We start from the raw sequence: 15869 nt of genomic DNA, 5'->3' as shown, positions 1-15869 counted from the left end.
ACGTAGGTTTAGAAATATCTTAGAGCTTTTGGTAATAGATCATCTGTAATTACAAAGTGTGTTCAAATGTTTTAGAAAATACTCCACTGAAAAATAATATTGAGATTAAGAATTAAGGCTAAATTACATTGCCTTAATGGAAAAAAGGATATCTTAGATTAGATGCCTGTAAAATTAGACAGAAGAGATGTTCTTTGGTTATCAGAGAGCCTCCTTTAGTGGTAGGCATACATCAATATTCAACAAATAAATTAAATTAAACCTGCCAAGGAAGAGGATTAATCAACCATGTCACATTTAGAGATCTGTGCCAATTATCTGGATAATTATAGTATACAAACCTGGTATTTAGAAAGTGATTTGTTCGGTTCTAAATGTTTCATGGTGCTGAGAACATTCATTTATCCCACTGCTTATATTCATTTACTTTAGGAAGCAAAGGCTAAGCATTCTGAGTTATCTTCGATCATGTTCTAAGTGGCAATCAGCTTACTTCTGAATGGTCAGACTGATGTAAAATTGTTGACCAATGTAGCTTCTAACAAAAATATTAATTTTCACACCCACAGAAACCACTTCAATAGTATTTATTATAATTCTGTTTTAGTTTTGCTCCCTCTTCAATATGCTGCTGATTTCTTCTATCTCTGGCTTTATGCACAGTAGTGAGTTATGAAAGAACTGAATTGGCATGTGCTTCCAATATTGGAAGATTCTCTCCTGTCTACTCTGAGTCTAACGCACATAAAACTGTAGGAGAAAATGTATATTTCAATACAGAATTTTCATTAGGCATTAGATGCCTGTAAAATTCCTTACTAAATGCTGTAATTGTGCATATGCAGTTTGTCACCTGGCATACGTAAACACAAAATTATTTGATATTATTTCATAGTTACATCAAGATGCCAAGCAGGAAAAAAAAATGACATTCAATATTCGCCAAGGGTTTAGATGTGAGATATTTGTTTGATGGGCCAGCATTTATAATTCTATCACAGAAGAGTCTTTTTCCGTACTGTTCACAGATTGCCAGTAAAAGATAATTCTTCCCCTGTGGACATGCTTTATATCATATGCCCTCCACGTGCTGATGAGATCTTTGCATGGGTGATGCCAAGAGAGTAGTTTATCTGTGGAGGGAGAGACGCCCATAAGTGATAATGAGCCATGTGTGTATTTCAGGACTGGAAATGAGTTGCTGCAATTGAGGTTAATTTTGTCCGGCTCAAAAATGGAGAATGACCAGCTCCTGGCTTAATTCTAAAATCAGAGTGACAGGTCAGTGGGTAAAGGTATTTCCTGCCAAAGCTGACAGTCTGATTTCAATCCCTAGAAGCCACAACAAGAGAAGATACAGGGAGAGAACCAATTCCTGTAAACTGTCCTCTGATCTCCAGATGCATCCTATGGAATGAATGTGCCTCTCCTCACTCTCATACAATGCAAATATCTACATGTAAAAAGGCTTTAAAACCAAGCAGGTTTTCACTGCATTTTATTTTATTCATTTTGTGTTGTAGCCTTTTCATTTTGCCTGTTTTCAATCAACTCTTGACTTTGTAAGTCTGATTCTTTTGTTTTGGAGGCTGTATTCATACCTAATTTGATCTCCATTGTTTCAAAGCTATCTATCTTACCATTGCCTTGTCTTCTGAATTTTCTTGGCATGGAAGATCCTGTGAGAAAATGCTGCAAGGGAGAGGAGAGAACATATTTTACAGGTGATAGAATGTGTGTCTTTAATCTCTCGGCCAACTCTGAGAATTGCTTCAAATTGAAAGAGATAAGCCATATTAACCTATGTAATTTCTTTGTGAATTCATGACTTTCTTTCTGTAAGTGAGAAAAGGAACACAGATGGAGGCCTGTGTCATGTTTCCTATTATTTTCCCTAAAAGTCCTGAATCTTCCTGATTAACTCACCAAAGATGATGATCTGAGTCAAGGGTTTCGGTGTGTCACAGTTGTCTATGTACACGAGAAATAGATATTGTAGTGAAGACTGATTGGGGTGGGTGTCAGTCCAGGGAGCTCTTCCAGTGGCTTTTCTTGGTTGAGACCATTCATTTCTCTATTTCTTGACCTCTAATGGAAAGAGTCACAACTGCAGGCCTTCTGCTGACTTTTTTTTTTATAAAACATATTATTCACTGTACAACCTGCTCACTGTCCAACCCTCTTCACCCCCTCCAACAATCCTTTCCCCCATTCCCCCATCCACTTCTCTGAGCATGTGGTGGGGTGCCGGTGGGAGATAAGGCCCACCCTGGCACATCAAGTGTCTGCAAGTCTAGGCAGATATCCTTTTCCACTGATGCCAGACAAGGTTTGCTGCTGGCTTTTGTTCTCAGGGTCTGGGCTGCAGGGAGAAGCTGCTATTATCCCTGCACCCAAAGGCTCCCCCTGTAATGTGTTTATTCTATCCACTTTTCCTCTCATATTATTTGCCATTTATCTCATCCATCTCAAGAGACCATAGTTCTTGGAAGGAAAAGAAGAAAAAGAAATAAAAATAAGATAAAGAGAAAAAGAGAGTTGGAAAGGAGGGAGGAGGAGGGAGGGTGGAGAGAGAGGAGAGAGAGAGAGAGAGATTGAGAAAACATGGATGTTATTTGTGCCATTTCTTGTCTGAACTGTGGCAGACAGGGACAGGCATGAATTTCTGGGAAGAGGGTATTTGCCTCCAGTCCTATTGAAGACAGAGCTTCCTACACAGTAGTTTCTGTTTCCAGGACTTTTTTTCCATGACCTGTTCAAACCTACAAGATTTTCTCTACCAGGGGGAGCGTGCAAATCTAAGGGATTTTTTTATATGACTTATGTTGGTGCTCCCAGAGGCAAACATGTCATCTGCTATTTAGTATTTAGAGGGCTCGCTGGGCAGTGGTGGCACACACCTTTAATCCCAGCACTTGGGAGGCAGAGGCAGGCGAATTTCTGAGTTCGAGGACAGCCTGGTCTACAGAGTGAGTTCCAGGACAGCTACACAGAGAAACCCTGTCTCGAGAAAAAAAAAAAGATAAGAAAAGAGAAAAAAAAAGATTTAGTATTTAGAGGGCTCATTGTCTTTAAGGGAAAATCTTGAGCCATTGAAACAAGCACACATGAACTCTGGGTCAATATTCAAAACTACAAATGCAAGAAAAGAACTTGCTTGGTGTAGATCTTGAAAGAAGAACTGGGGGTCAAAGGAGAAACTAGGTGAATTGGACACGAAGTGCCTTTTGGAAGAAATACACATATGGGTGGAGCCAAACAGAGTGTCACAGACTCAGAGGTGGGGCCTTCTCAACAGGCTGCCTAAGTCAGAAAAGAGTATACTATGTTGATCTTTCTTCACCATCCTAGAAAGATGGACAGAAACTTGAGTTGTCCCAGGCAGATCTGCAAAAATGATGAACATTGGCTGAGCAATAGATCACAAGAGCTGGGTAGCTTGAGATTCAGAATATGCTGCCCTGAGCAGACTGAATTGGCTATGACCTCTGCCTCTATATCAAGGACCCACCAACAGGAAGTGAAACATATAGGAAAACATTATTAGACAGCTTTTAGATGGGACCTTTAACCATTTTTACTGGAGCATTTAGCTAAAGATTTTCTTAGAGGCAGAAGTTTGAACTGAGCAGTAGTAGGGTATATGTAAAATATTAAAATCTGGGATTTTTTATTTTAAAAGAGGGTGCCATAAAGAATAAGGGGTGATAAGTCATAAATATATTAACTAAAATTTAACACAGCTGTCAGATACTGACTGCAGTGTATAAAATACCATCTTTATTAATATAATCTTCTTAGTGCAAGTTCCAGGATGAATGTGGTGATGATGATGGTGATGATGATAATGATGATGATGACTTATCCCATCTCATATATGAAAAAAGTGAGAAAAGTCAACTTCAGAGGACTTTTTTAAGGTTCCATGTTGACATATTATTGTAGAAATCACACAAGAATCTGAAACATAGTGATGGTATTATAAGAACACAGAAGAATCAATAGCTCCATCACAACTGTTTATAGCTAGACTTCTATTCATCTGTTACACACATATAGTTGTAAAATGTATACACTCTATTGGTTTTCCCTTTATCTATCAAGTTAGTGATATGATATTAGCATAACACTAATATCAATTTGGATATGAATATTTATTTTATGTGTATGAGTACACTGTAGATGCACAGATGGCCCTGAGCCATCATGTGTGTGGCTGCTGGGAATTGAACTCAGGACCTCTGCAGGCCCCACTCACTCCATTTTGCTCATTCCTGTGTAATTCACTGCAGCTCTCTTCAAATGCACCAGAAGAGGACGTCAGATCTCATTACAGGTGGTTGTGAGCCACCATGTGGTTGCTGGGATCCGAACGCAGGACCTTCAAAAGAGTAGTCAGTGCTCTTACCCACTGAGTGATCTCGCCAGCCCTCCGCTGGAATATTTCGTATTCAAAATAGTGTATTAGAATGCTTACTGGTAGCAGAAATCCAACATCTTTTGTCTAAGGCAACATCCACTGTCTGCTAACTTTTGATTCAGATTTTAGTTTCTTCAGTTACATGGACTATCTTTACTGGTGTTTCCCCTAGAGAAATGTCCCTGAATCAAAAAGTTAAGGATAAGAATACAGAGAAGTTTCTCACATGTGAGAACAATGGTTCAGGTCAGACTCATGTTGAAAAGTTTCCTGTCTCTCTGTCATCTCTTGTTTTGAGCAACCAAGAAGAATCTTCAGACAAGGCACAAAAGTGACTTTTGAGGTTTAGTCAAGCCTCGTTTTCATTCCTGATTGATAATCCTTATCACATAGTCATGACTTAAATCTACTTTGCTTTGGCATGCTGGCTTCTTTTCTTGTTTAGACTGTACCTATTGTTATCTGAGAGCTTTTCTGTGTACTATGCTCTTCTTCTGAAACTTGATGACCTCTATTCTTGGAGTTGATTCCTTGTCATCTTTGTCTCCTGGAAGTGATACCTTCTGTGATGGTTAATCTTGACTGTCAGTTTGGTGATATTTAGTCAGAATCACTATGGAAAGAGACCTCTGGCCATGTCTGTGAGAGATTTCCTAGACTAGGTTAATTGATGTGGGAGAACTCATTCTAAATTTTTTTTTGTGTGCCATGATGTCTGATGGCATCCTAGACTGAATAAAAAGGAGAAAGGAAGTTAAGCACCAGAATTTGTCCTTCCATGCTCTGTGACTGTGGATGCAATGTGCCCAGCTACATACTTTGACCCTGTGCATTGCCTGCCATGAGTGACTGTATAACTTTGAACCACAATAAACTCACTTTTCTTTAAATTGTTTTTGTCTACTGTTTTGCCCCAGAAGTCCACAAAATAAAATAACTGGTAAACCTTTTCAGAGACTTTCTCTAAGACATACAGAAATAATTTCTTCCCCTTATTGGGATAAGCCATTACTTTATTGTTTTGCCTCTGGTTGCAATTTAAAGTCAATGATGAACATCTACCACAATCAACAGAATGATCAACCTTTTCTGATTTCTGATTCAGCTCATTCTGTAGGATCTTCATGGCAGCCTCTCTCCTACTCATTCATATAGACATAGTACTCTGGGTATGGGCAACCATCACTGTATGCAACACAGGCCCATTCACTGCCCTTGGCTGAGTCCTGAGAACCCTGGCCTCTCTGGTTCCAATTACTTTTATTTTGACTTTTCTAGCAAGGAATCGACATGACACAATCCATAAAGCCAAATTTCTAAGAATAAAAATGTTGATCATCTTACTTCTTACTGACAACAGCACCAACAGTGGAATTTATGGAGGCTCTGAAGATTTTCTGTGTCTTAGCTTCTAGTGTGGGGTTAGTATGCTGCAGTTTTGCTACATTATTTTGTTGGGGAAATAACAAAATTGCATTTAGTGGAAAGACACATAATAGTAGAAGGAAGTTTAAGATTATTTGTTTTAAAAAAATACAGATGCTGGGGCACTGGAGGCATGGATCAGTTTTTAAGATGATTGGGAGCAATTGATGTTCTTCCAGAAGACCCAGGTTCAACTCCTAGCACCCAAATAGTACTTCTCTACCACTAGCAACTACAATCTCTTGGAATGTAACCCCCTACCCACTTCGATCATTTACAGGCACCAGGCATGTACATGGTACAAATATATACGTATATATATATATGTATTTACACACATATATATATGTATAAATATGTATATATATATATATATGCAGGTAAAACTCCCATATACATGAAAATTAATTAGTTAAACAAGTAGAATTAAAAGGAAAGCCTACTTCATTTTTATTGTCCAAAAGTAGCCTATAATACAAGATTCATTTCTATGAGCAAATGATTTGTCATTCATTCATTCACTTATTTATGATCTGCTTATTTATGAGCCTATTATGACTTTTGTGGAACTGTGACCAGATACTTGACAACAGCAAGTGAAGTGGGAAAGCTTTATTTTGATCTTTGGTTACAGAGTGATTTAAGCTTCTTATAATGAGGAAGGCATGGTAGGAAGACTCCATCCTTGATGGAAAGAAGAAGAGTTAGTGAGATGTAACAGATCAGGAAATATGAAGGTAACCTGAGATGGCCGATGTGCCCTTTTTCCACTAGTGACATTCCACCTTCTAAACATCCACTAGTCTTCAAATATATCTTCAACTTGGAGGCCTACCATTTAAAAGTGTGTCTTGATGCATGTGCAGGGGTCGGGGCATGGTTATATTTAAGCCATAGAACTTCCATAGAAATTGAAACTTCATGAAGGCAGACAATTATCTATTCTAGTCTATCCTCAAGGTCAACTATGTTATTTACTGACTAAATAAGCAGTACACTTAAAAATAAATGAATGGTTGAACTGGTTGAAGAGTCTCTAGCTCAAAACTAATAATGGAGGGGTTTGCTGAATGAAAACATAAAAAGGATCTATTTGGTACAATTTACCTCTTTCTGCTGTGCTAATTGTCTCATAATAGCCATTGGCAACATCAAGTGGATCCTGATAAAACAGTTTACATCACAGAATGTGGCCAGTGTCGTAAAACAGTGATTTTATTTTTGTAGTTAGAGACTATTCCATGAATAGAAACCAACTAATGTGTTGAGCTATCTAACATTGCCACACTATTGGCACTTAGGTAGTATGGAGGGTACAAGAGTACCAGCTGTATAAAACATTTCATATTTTTGATGCAATGAATTAAGCAATTTGTGTAGATGATACCATTTATCTTCCCAAGCATGCGGGGAGTTCAATATATTATTTTAATTTCATGGGTGAGATGCTGTGATTCAGAGAGGAACTCTTCATGTGCATCTCCATATAGTTGACAGAGACGATACTAGGTTTTCTTTGGAAGCCTTGATATAGGTCTAGATGACCTAGATCTTTGGACTTTTCTGAATCCTATATGTTATCCATGAAATCTTTACCCCTACCTGGAAGCTCTGTGATTTGATTTCAAGTTTTGAATCCACAGTTTATGAAATCCCATGAGAGGAAAATTCCTTCTTGGGAAGCAGTCCAGCATGGTGAGAAGGCATGGAAAGAGCTGGAGTTTCCCATCTGTGTTTTATTACTGATTTTCCATTATACACTGAGTGGTTTGGGGCAAGCATTTCACCCTCTTGACAGCCTTCATTCTTTCTCATTCATTATATAAAAATAGTGTTGGTTTGTCTCTTCAAGGATTGGAATGGGAATGATTAATTATATTGACAATAATTGTCATATAGTAACTGCTCAATAAATAGAAGCTTTTAAAGGCAAATTGTTGTAACTATACTGTCTTCTTTGGCCACCATCTTAAAAGTATTCTCTTCTACAATAAAATTGATGCAGATTAATGTTTTTACTTATTTATATTGTACCAACTAACCACAATTGAGTTTTGTTTGGTTTCCATATAAAACCAAGCCCCATGTCAGAGCCATATTTTTGCTGTAGGATATGAGTTATCATTCACAAGAATTTATCCATTCGAAAATTCTGTGGATTCTGTTGGAAAATTATCTTGGAAATACTCCAATACTTTCAAATTTTACCAAAACCCAAGATTCCACAGAGAATAAAGATGGGCGTGCTAGCAAACTCTCCACTATGAAATGCTTTAAAAATTTAAAGTGTAGGAAGAAAAATGCAACTGGGTCAGAATCACACACTTCAGCCCCAGGTCACCTGACTTCATGGCTTCTGAGCCTTTGTTGGACAGAACATCTTAGAAGTTTATCTCATGACAACCAGAAGAGAAAGGAATTTGGAGAGAGATATAGAGAAGGAAAGGCAGAGATGCAGGCAAGAGATACTCATCCAGGGTATGCACCATTAATACTTTTCTCCCAACTAGCTTCTATCTTCTATAGTTTCTGTCATCACCAATAGTTTATTAAATTATATTTGCCATTAGTCAAAAGGCCAAGAAAGAATGCTTATTATGTTATGAGTCCATAAATGGATTAACGTATCCATGATGGAAGACCCCTCAAGATAAGATCACATTCCCAAAGGCCCACCCCTAAACACTGTTGCTTTGAAGACCAACATGTCAGCTTTCAGTGGACATTTAAAATTCTTTTGCCCTGTAGCTCACTTATAAGGGGCAAGAACATATTATGCCAAATATATTGACTTCTTTCCACTTTCCAAGCACCATCTACCAACTAACCCCATCTGTCATCTACCAACTAGTAAGAAGAAGGAAACAAAATTCATGTTCTGTGTCTCATAGATATAAATAATGAAATAATTGTTATTTCATAGTATTTCCAGCCCATGCGTGAATCCATCTCCTGAAATTATCAGTTGAGTTCCTTTCTGGCAGGAAACTAGGAGACTAAGCAATCATTCTATACTTTGTATCTCTCTTTAGATTCAGAGCATTATTCTTTAAAAATACTTTGTTAAGAAGCTATATTGTGGCGAGAGAGGTGGATGAGTTCTTTACAGTACCTGTTCCTTTATCAAAAATCTTGAGCTTGGTTCCTAGAACCCACAATCTTTTGGAGAGCTCATAACTACCTGAAACTTTAGCTCCAGGGGACCTAAACCCCTATTCTGATTTGTGAAGTCATCTGTACATACACAAAGAAAAGCTCACACACACACATTAAAAAAAAAAGAATCTTTAATTTGTTTTGCTGTCTTTTAAAAACAAGTTTAAAAATGCTAAAAATAAGGTATTTTCAAAAATTTGGTCTGGGGGTAGAGCTTCCCCAGCAACACTTCCACAGGGTGGCATGGGACATGTCATCCCAACAATAGACAGGAAGATCAGGAGTTCAAGGTCAATCTTGACTGTACACTAAGTTAGAAGCCAGCTTGGACTGTTTTGAAAGGAGAGAAAGAGGGGAAGAGGGATGGGGGATCAACAAAATATTGAGGTAATGTCTTTTGTTTTTATATATAATGTTCTTTAGAAAACTACCACTTTTATTCCTAGCTTTCAATCTCAAGAGAACTAAGCAAGATGTGATCTACACAGACTTCTTGGATGAATTTGTCTCAGAACACATGCTTATCTTCTGAGTAGCATGCTTAATTCACACTTGTATAAATTCAGTCCTAATGATGCTGGTTTCTTCTTTGAAATGCTGTCCTTTCCCTTGACTTCCAAACATTTAGTTTGATTTCCAATGAGAGAAAATCCTGGAAATAGCAGCATTGTTTGTCTTTCTTTTTCACTAAACTCCCTGGGCTTTTCAGAAATCCCTCTGCCTCATTCTAAACAGGAAGTTTCAGCAGGCAGTTGTACAAATGGCACTGTATTATGTGGGATGTCACCTATTGTTATTGGAACAAAGGTATCCTGAAATAAGGACAAAGACTTCAAATCCGCTATAGTCTGGGACCCTTCAGTAGCCTCTCATTGTATCTGGAGAGTGATTGAGTGAACTGGGTCACTCCGAGAATATACTTAAGCTTTGGAAGCTCAGCTATTATCAGGCTGCCAGAATGGAATTTCACACAGAATATGTAAACGACATTTGTAGTAACCCTGCTTATGAATCTGTTTTGCATACATGTGAAGCAGAAACTTTCTGAATACATGTGTTTATCCATATCTGTATGCATACATTAGTAAATAGGTATAGGGACCAGCATATAACTTAATCTTCTGATGTTTTGTTTTTGAGGCTGGATTTTACACTGTCATTCAGAATGGCCTCAAATGCATAGTGATCCTCCTACATTTGCCTACTAAGTGCTAGGATTACAGGTGTGTGCTACCATTCATGGTTATAACTCATTTCTTCTCAGGGATTCTAGGAAAAGCAAACCGTGTATTAATCAAAAATATTACTGAATTTCCTCTTTTGAAATACTGTTTATAAATTCCATGCTTCTCCAACTTTTGAGATCTAAATATGCAAGAATATATATATATATATATATACACACACATATAGATACATACATACATATGATATTATAAAGAAATTCTTTACTATGCTAGATTAAGAAGCGTTATCAAAAGATAAGCTGTTTAACGACTCCCACTTAGCTGCAAGCAGTTTCACAGATGGCTTCTCATCTCCAAGAATTCTGAATGCAAGAAAGTGTTTATAAAGTGAAATGTAGCTCTATCTCCTGACATTGCCTGTAGCAATATTCTACTTTGTTTTAATAACGATTAGTAAATCACTTCCTTATTATTACCTGAGACTATTATACAGCAAAATTAATGTCCTGCTTGTAAGCTCGTTTCCTTTTTTTTGTCTCCTTGGATACTTTTCTGTACAATGAGTCATTTTAGATAAAAATATCCCCCTTGCTCCAGCCGTCTTATCCTCCTTGGAATCTGGGTCATATGTACATTTCCATGTGTTCAATTATCTGTTGCAGTTATTGAGTCATGCTCTGTGTATGAAACAGACCAACAATGTTTAGAGATAATTTAATCCTAATGGTTTTCACCAACCCTGCCATATATTATGTATGTACATGAGTGTGTGTATGTATGTGTGTGTGTGTACCTGTGTGTGTGCAAGCTCTTTCATATCTCTTATCTAGGTAAGACCTTGCTTTCCTCTGTTAACACAATCCCTACATTCTGCTTTACTGACGACACCTGCCTATTTGTTGGCTTCTGTGTGAGAAGAGATCTTTTAGCTTTGTTCACACCCTTTCCCACCAAAAGGTTCATAGGAGCTTCCACATAGATTTTCCCTTCTGCAGTTGTACTTTACAAACCTTCACTTGAAATAGGTTGAAAGTTTTTCTCTTCTATACAGAACAGCCTCCTGTCTCTGTGAGGATAAACTGCTACTCGACGTTGGCATCACCCTGGGCATGGTAGCACACATTTGTAAGTCTATCTCTCTGGTGCTGGAGGCAAGGAGGTCGGTCTCTGAGCTTCTGTGTCACTGTCAATTCCAGAGTAAGTTGGAAGCCAGGCTGGGATACAGAAGATCCCGTCTCAAAACAAAAACAGGACATGAAAACAACTGCAGCAAAGCCCACCCTAACAAAAACTAACAACCAACCACCGAAATAAACAAACAACAGCAAAACCTCAGACACTATTCTGGATGTCACAGTATTCATGTGTCTAGATGACAGCCATGACTTATAGAGCATGATAGTTCCACTCTACAAATAAGGAGATCCCATACTAAATTTTTTAATTAAGGAAGGAAAACTCTCTAGAATTTCAGTCTAATTAAAAAATTAATGCTTTAAAATGCATATTGACTTCTTGACAAATCAATGTGTTTCTGGCATTTTAATTAAACTGTGTAATGATTTAATTAGAAGACCCCTCCCACACACACACACACACACAAGAACTCAAAGATATTTAAAAAAAAGGCACTGATTTCTTGTGTGGGTGAATTTAAGAAGTGGTAAATGGATAAGAGTTCTTTTTGCATGACTGATATTGACCTTCTGTGAAAATTGCCTGCAGTTTTTGTTATTATGTAGTTCCTATAACATGCTGTTTCATAAAAAAAAAATCACAGGGTGCTAATTGGGGGTCTTGGAGCTATGTGATAGAAATGCAACTTAATTTAGAATAGATTAAAAAGAGAAGCATTTAGTCTTTATAATGTGGTGACTCTAGCAGTGGACCTTCCTCAGAGTCAATGAGCTAGTTGCAGAGGGTCAGCCATGTTACTGGAACTTAATCTGTATGAATCATGGAATATTAATCCACATAACACTGACCAAAGGTGTTAAATGTGATTTCTCTATCAGTTTAAAACAACTATTGCTTTATGCTTCCAGAGTCTCAGGAAAAGATATGTCATACTTTCTTGGCAATTCTGACTGCTTGTAGGGCTAATATTTCTTCACTGTGGGTCATAGGTGGATTTATAGTTTTGTAACTGTATGGAGGGATGTGTAGGACACAGGTGACTGGTCATCATGGTTCACAAGCTTATTCTTATATTTACGAAAAGCTGCTTCCCATTTTTACTAAAACAAGTAGAAGATGATCAGGCCCTAGAAGTTGAGCAGTTGTTATTTTTAAAGGTCATGGGAACTTAGCATCCATCTTAGTTCTGCGATTTGTTTATAGGAGATTCTTGAAATCGTTATTCTGAGAAGTGACATGGTGTGGAGTCAGTTTGTATAGACCCTGTCCCTGATATCATCATGCTCTCTGTTTGCTGATTCAGGATTTAGTGAGAATATGACCATTGCTGATGCTTTTAGTTGTATTTAAATAGGAAAAAGAGAAGTTGAAAGCATTGGCTAAGACCCAAAACAGCAAACAAAGTCATCCCTCGTGGATTCTTGAGGCACATATAAAAAGGAAGCTATGTAGAGAGTATATTCTTTCTGCTTAGCACATTGGACTCAGGCTCACATTCATCCTCGGATGAGTTCTACTGTGCTCAAGTAAATACTTAGTCTCTCTCTTTTTCTTCCTGTTTTCCTTCTTTATAGTCTATTTGTGATCTTCAGCTATTAACGAGAAATTGTCAATAAACATTCCTCAAAAAATTCAGTTTGTCGTGCTTCTTCAGAGCATGCCACCTCTAATTGCATTGACTTCGTTCTCCTAACTGTGTTTCTGTTTCTTCTGAAGCAGAGAAATAAAGCAGACAAACTAGGTTCCACCTAGATAGGATTGTGCCTCTAACAGGACCCAGCTCAGGCATGACAAAAAGACAAAATTATTCATCCAAAGACTAGTGCCCTGTGGGTCCAAGGGCAGGTCTATGGATGTTTTTCCTACCTGCACCATGTGACATGGTAGAATACAGGTCTGTCTGTCTTCCTCCTCCCATGCTGATTTGCCTGAATTTGATCAGATTTGATTTTTATGTGTCCTAGTCATAAAATAGCTCTGGTCACCAAGCCAGGCATCAATCTAGGATGAATAAAGAACTGATGTCTGCTCTGCCCTGACTGATAGAAGAATATCACCACCAACAAGGTATATCTTTGCCCATTGCCAAGGGCAATGGTTGTGTGTATCTACCAAGGCTAATTTATAAATAAACTTTCATTATGTGGGGCAAAGACTTTGAAGTCCCAAAGTTATTATTGGTATATAGGTTCTTGGCTCTTGTTTATGGTTGAATATTTACAGACTCTTGAGTGCTAGGATCACATATTCATGCTGTTATGTCTGGCCATAGCTCTATGCTAAAGTGTTAGAGAAAATTATGTATTAATATGTATCTTTTGAAATGAATCTTATAAATAAAATTGTAACATCTTCATCTGCAAGACACTGTATATATAAAATATGTAACATTATTCAGAAATACACTCTTAATGCCATATATTAAACTATAATATTGTGAATACATAAGATTTTCTCAGTGACATGACCTAAATTCCAAATAAAAACAGGCTATGTATTTCATTTTAATGTGAGATTGGCTGGGGTAAATTGACCTTTATGGTTTTCTCTTTCTGTTGAATTATTCTCCCTTCTATGTATTGTAGCATTGGTTTTCAGTAGTCTAATGCCCAGTGTTGAATGTACAAATGGCCTACAATTTCAGATTTTGAGACAAAATTCCATAAATAGGGGTCTCTGAGAACAGGACAGCAAAGGAATTGTAAGTATCTGGGCATGGAGCCGGGTGGAACGCAGCCAGAGCACTAGGAGGGGCTTTCAGTTTCCAGAATGTGGCATCCAGATGGGCCACATACTTGACAAGTCACAGAGGTCTTCAAACCTAAGAGGAGAGTGGGGGTGGAGCTGGTTAGGACACAGCAGGGTGCCTGGAATGCCCTGGGTTCTTGCCACTCAGGAGCTGGGGACACAGAGCCAGACAGCTGTGGTGCAGAGAAAGAAGGGAGAGAGACCTGTCGAGGAGGCAAGCAAAAAAGTGATTCTGAGGCCATCTCCAGGACTTTTTTTTTGGTGCCCAGAATTATGATCCTAGTCATGACTGAATCATAATTTGTATGAGTAGTTTTCCTATGAAATGGGTATTTTTATATATTTTAGTTACTCATCACTAAATTTTATTTGTTTTTCGTATCTATGAGTAGGCTTGAGTTCTTGTTCTGTCATTCTGACCCCTATCTCTAATGGGGATGATCTGGAAAGCCTAATGAATGAAAAAGGAATATGGGAAGGGTTTGAAATGATTGTAAATATGAACTACACAAAGCAGTAGGTGGTAGTAGAATGTGTTTTGAACTGTCTGTACTTGTCCTGACAACTGTCTCTTTTGCCCTTAAGTCCTGTTAAATCTCAGATTATGAATCAAAGAGACTAGTATTATGCCTATTGCTCATTATAGGAAATACCTGTTTTTTACTATTAGACTGCTGTGTGTGAACTACTTTAATTGTGGTACCTCAGTATCTCAAGGAGGTGAGTATGGATTTAACTATGAATAGAAGACGACTCTGCTGTTGTGTAAAATCATAATTTTTATCTCAAAATTTTATATTCTGAGTTAATGAGACGGATCGTTGTCCTTCCTTTTAAACAAAGAAGGTCTCAAGAAGTCAGATAGCCAAAGGATTATCAGCACATTTAAGTTGAGAAAAGTGGAAAATATTAACACGCTGATATAATTGTGTCAGATATTATGCTGTATTTTTTTTAAGGCATAACACTTTACAGAAATATTGAACCCTCAGGGCTTGGGATATAGCTCAGCAGATGTGAATGCTCGCTCTCTTATTGAGGATCTGAGTTCAGTTCTAACACCCTGCACACTCAAAAAAAAATGTGTTACTCAAGATCCAGGGATCTGATACCCTCTTCTGGCCTCTGTGGTCATCTACATTTCTTGTGCACATAACTATACATACATACATGCATACATATATACATACATACACACATACTCATAATTAACAATATGCATAAATCTTTAAAAATTCAAGAATCTCTTCCTCCTGTTTCACATTTCTTAAGTATTCTCATATGTGGGGTTCATTTGAAGACAAGATATCATGAAATATACTATGTTCTTGTGACTGCAAGCAGTAGAAAATTCTCAAATTGTTTAGTTCTGGGAATACAATAGGGTGCTCAGAAAGCAAGCATTTCTCAAGATTAATTCCTCATAAAAAAACCTAAAGGACTAATTACTCCAGCAGCATATGCAGCAGAGGATGGCCAAGTCAGTCATCAATAGGAGAGGCCCTTGGTCCTGTCAAGGTTCTGTGCCCCAATGTAGGGGAATGCCAAGGTCAGGAAGCTGGAGAGGGTGGGTTGGTGAGCAGGGAGTTGGGAGGGAAAGGGTTTTTTTTTGTTTGTTTGTTTGTTTTCATTTTTGTGTTTTGTTTTTTATTTTTATTTTTATTTTTTTTCAGAGGGGAAACTGGGAAAGGAGATATCAAATGACATGCAAATAAAAAAATATTTAATATTGGGAAGAGATCTTTACCAACCCTATATCTGATAGAGGGCTAATATCCAATGTATACAAAGAACTC

General features: G+C 37.7%; 1 non-coding gene across 1 annotated transcript; it reads right to left on the bottom strand.

Annotated features, from left to right (window-relative positions):
* Positions 1 to 13276: 13276 nt before the first annotated feature.
* On the bottom strand, positions 13277 to 13419 carry LOC116082896. Its single transcript, XR_004115512.1, has one exon. It is a non-coding gene; the product is annotated as a small nucleolar RNA SNORA48 (small nucleolar RNA).
* Positions 13420 to 15869: the final 2450 nt, after the last annotated feature.

The sequence above is a fragment of the Mastomys coucha genome, unplaced genomic scaffold (genome assembly GCF_008632895.1).
Source record: "Mastomys coucha isolate ucsf_1 unplaced genomic scaffold, UCSF_Mcou_1 pScaffold7, whole genome shotgun sequence".
Classification (NCBI taxonomy): Eukaryota; Metazoa; Chordata; class Mammalia; order Rodentia; family Muridae; genus Mastomys; species Mastomys coucha.
The sequence above is the reverse complement of the archived record's forward strand: the minus strand, read 5'-3'. Positions and strand labels throughout refer to the sequence as shown.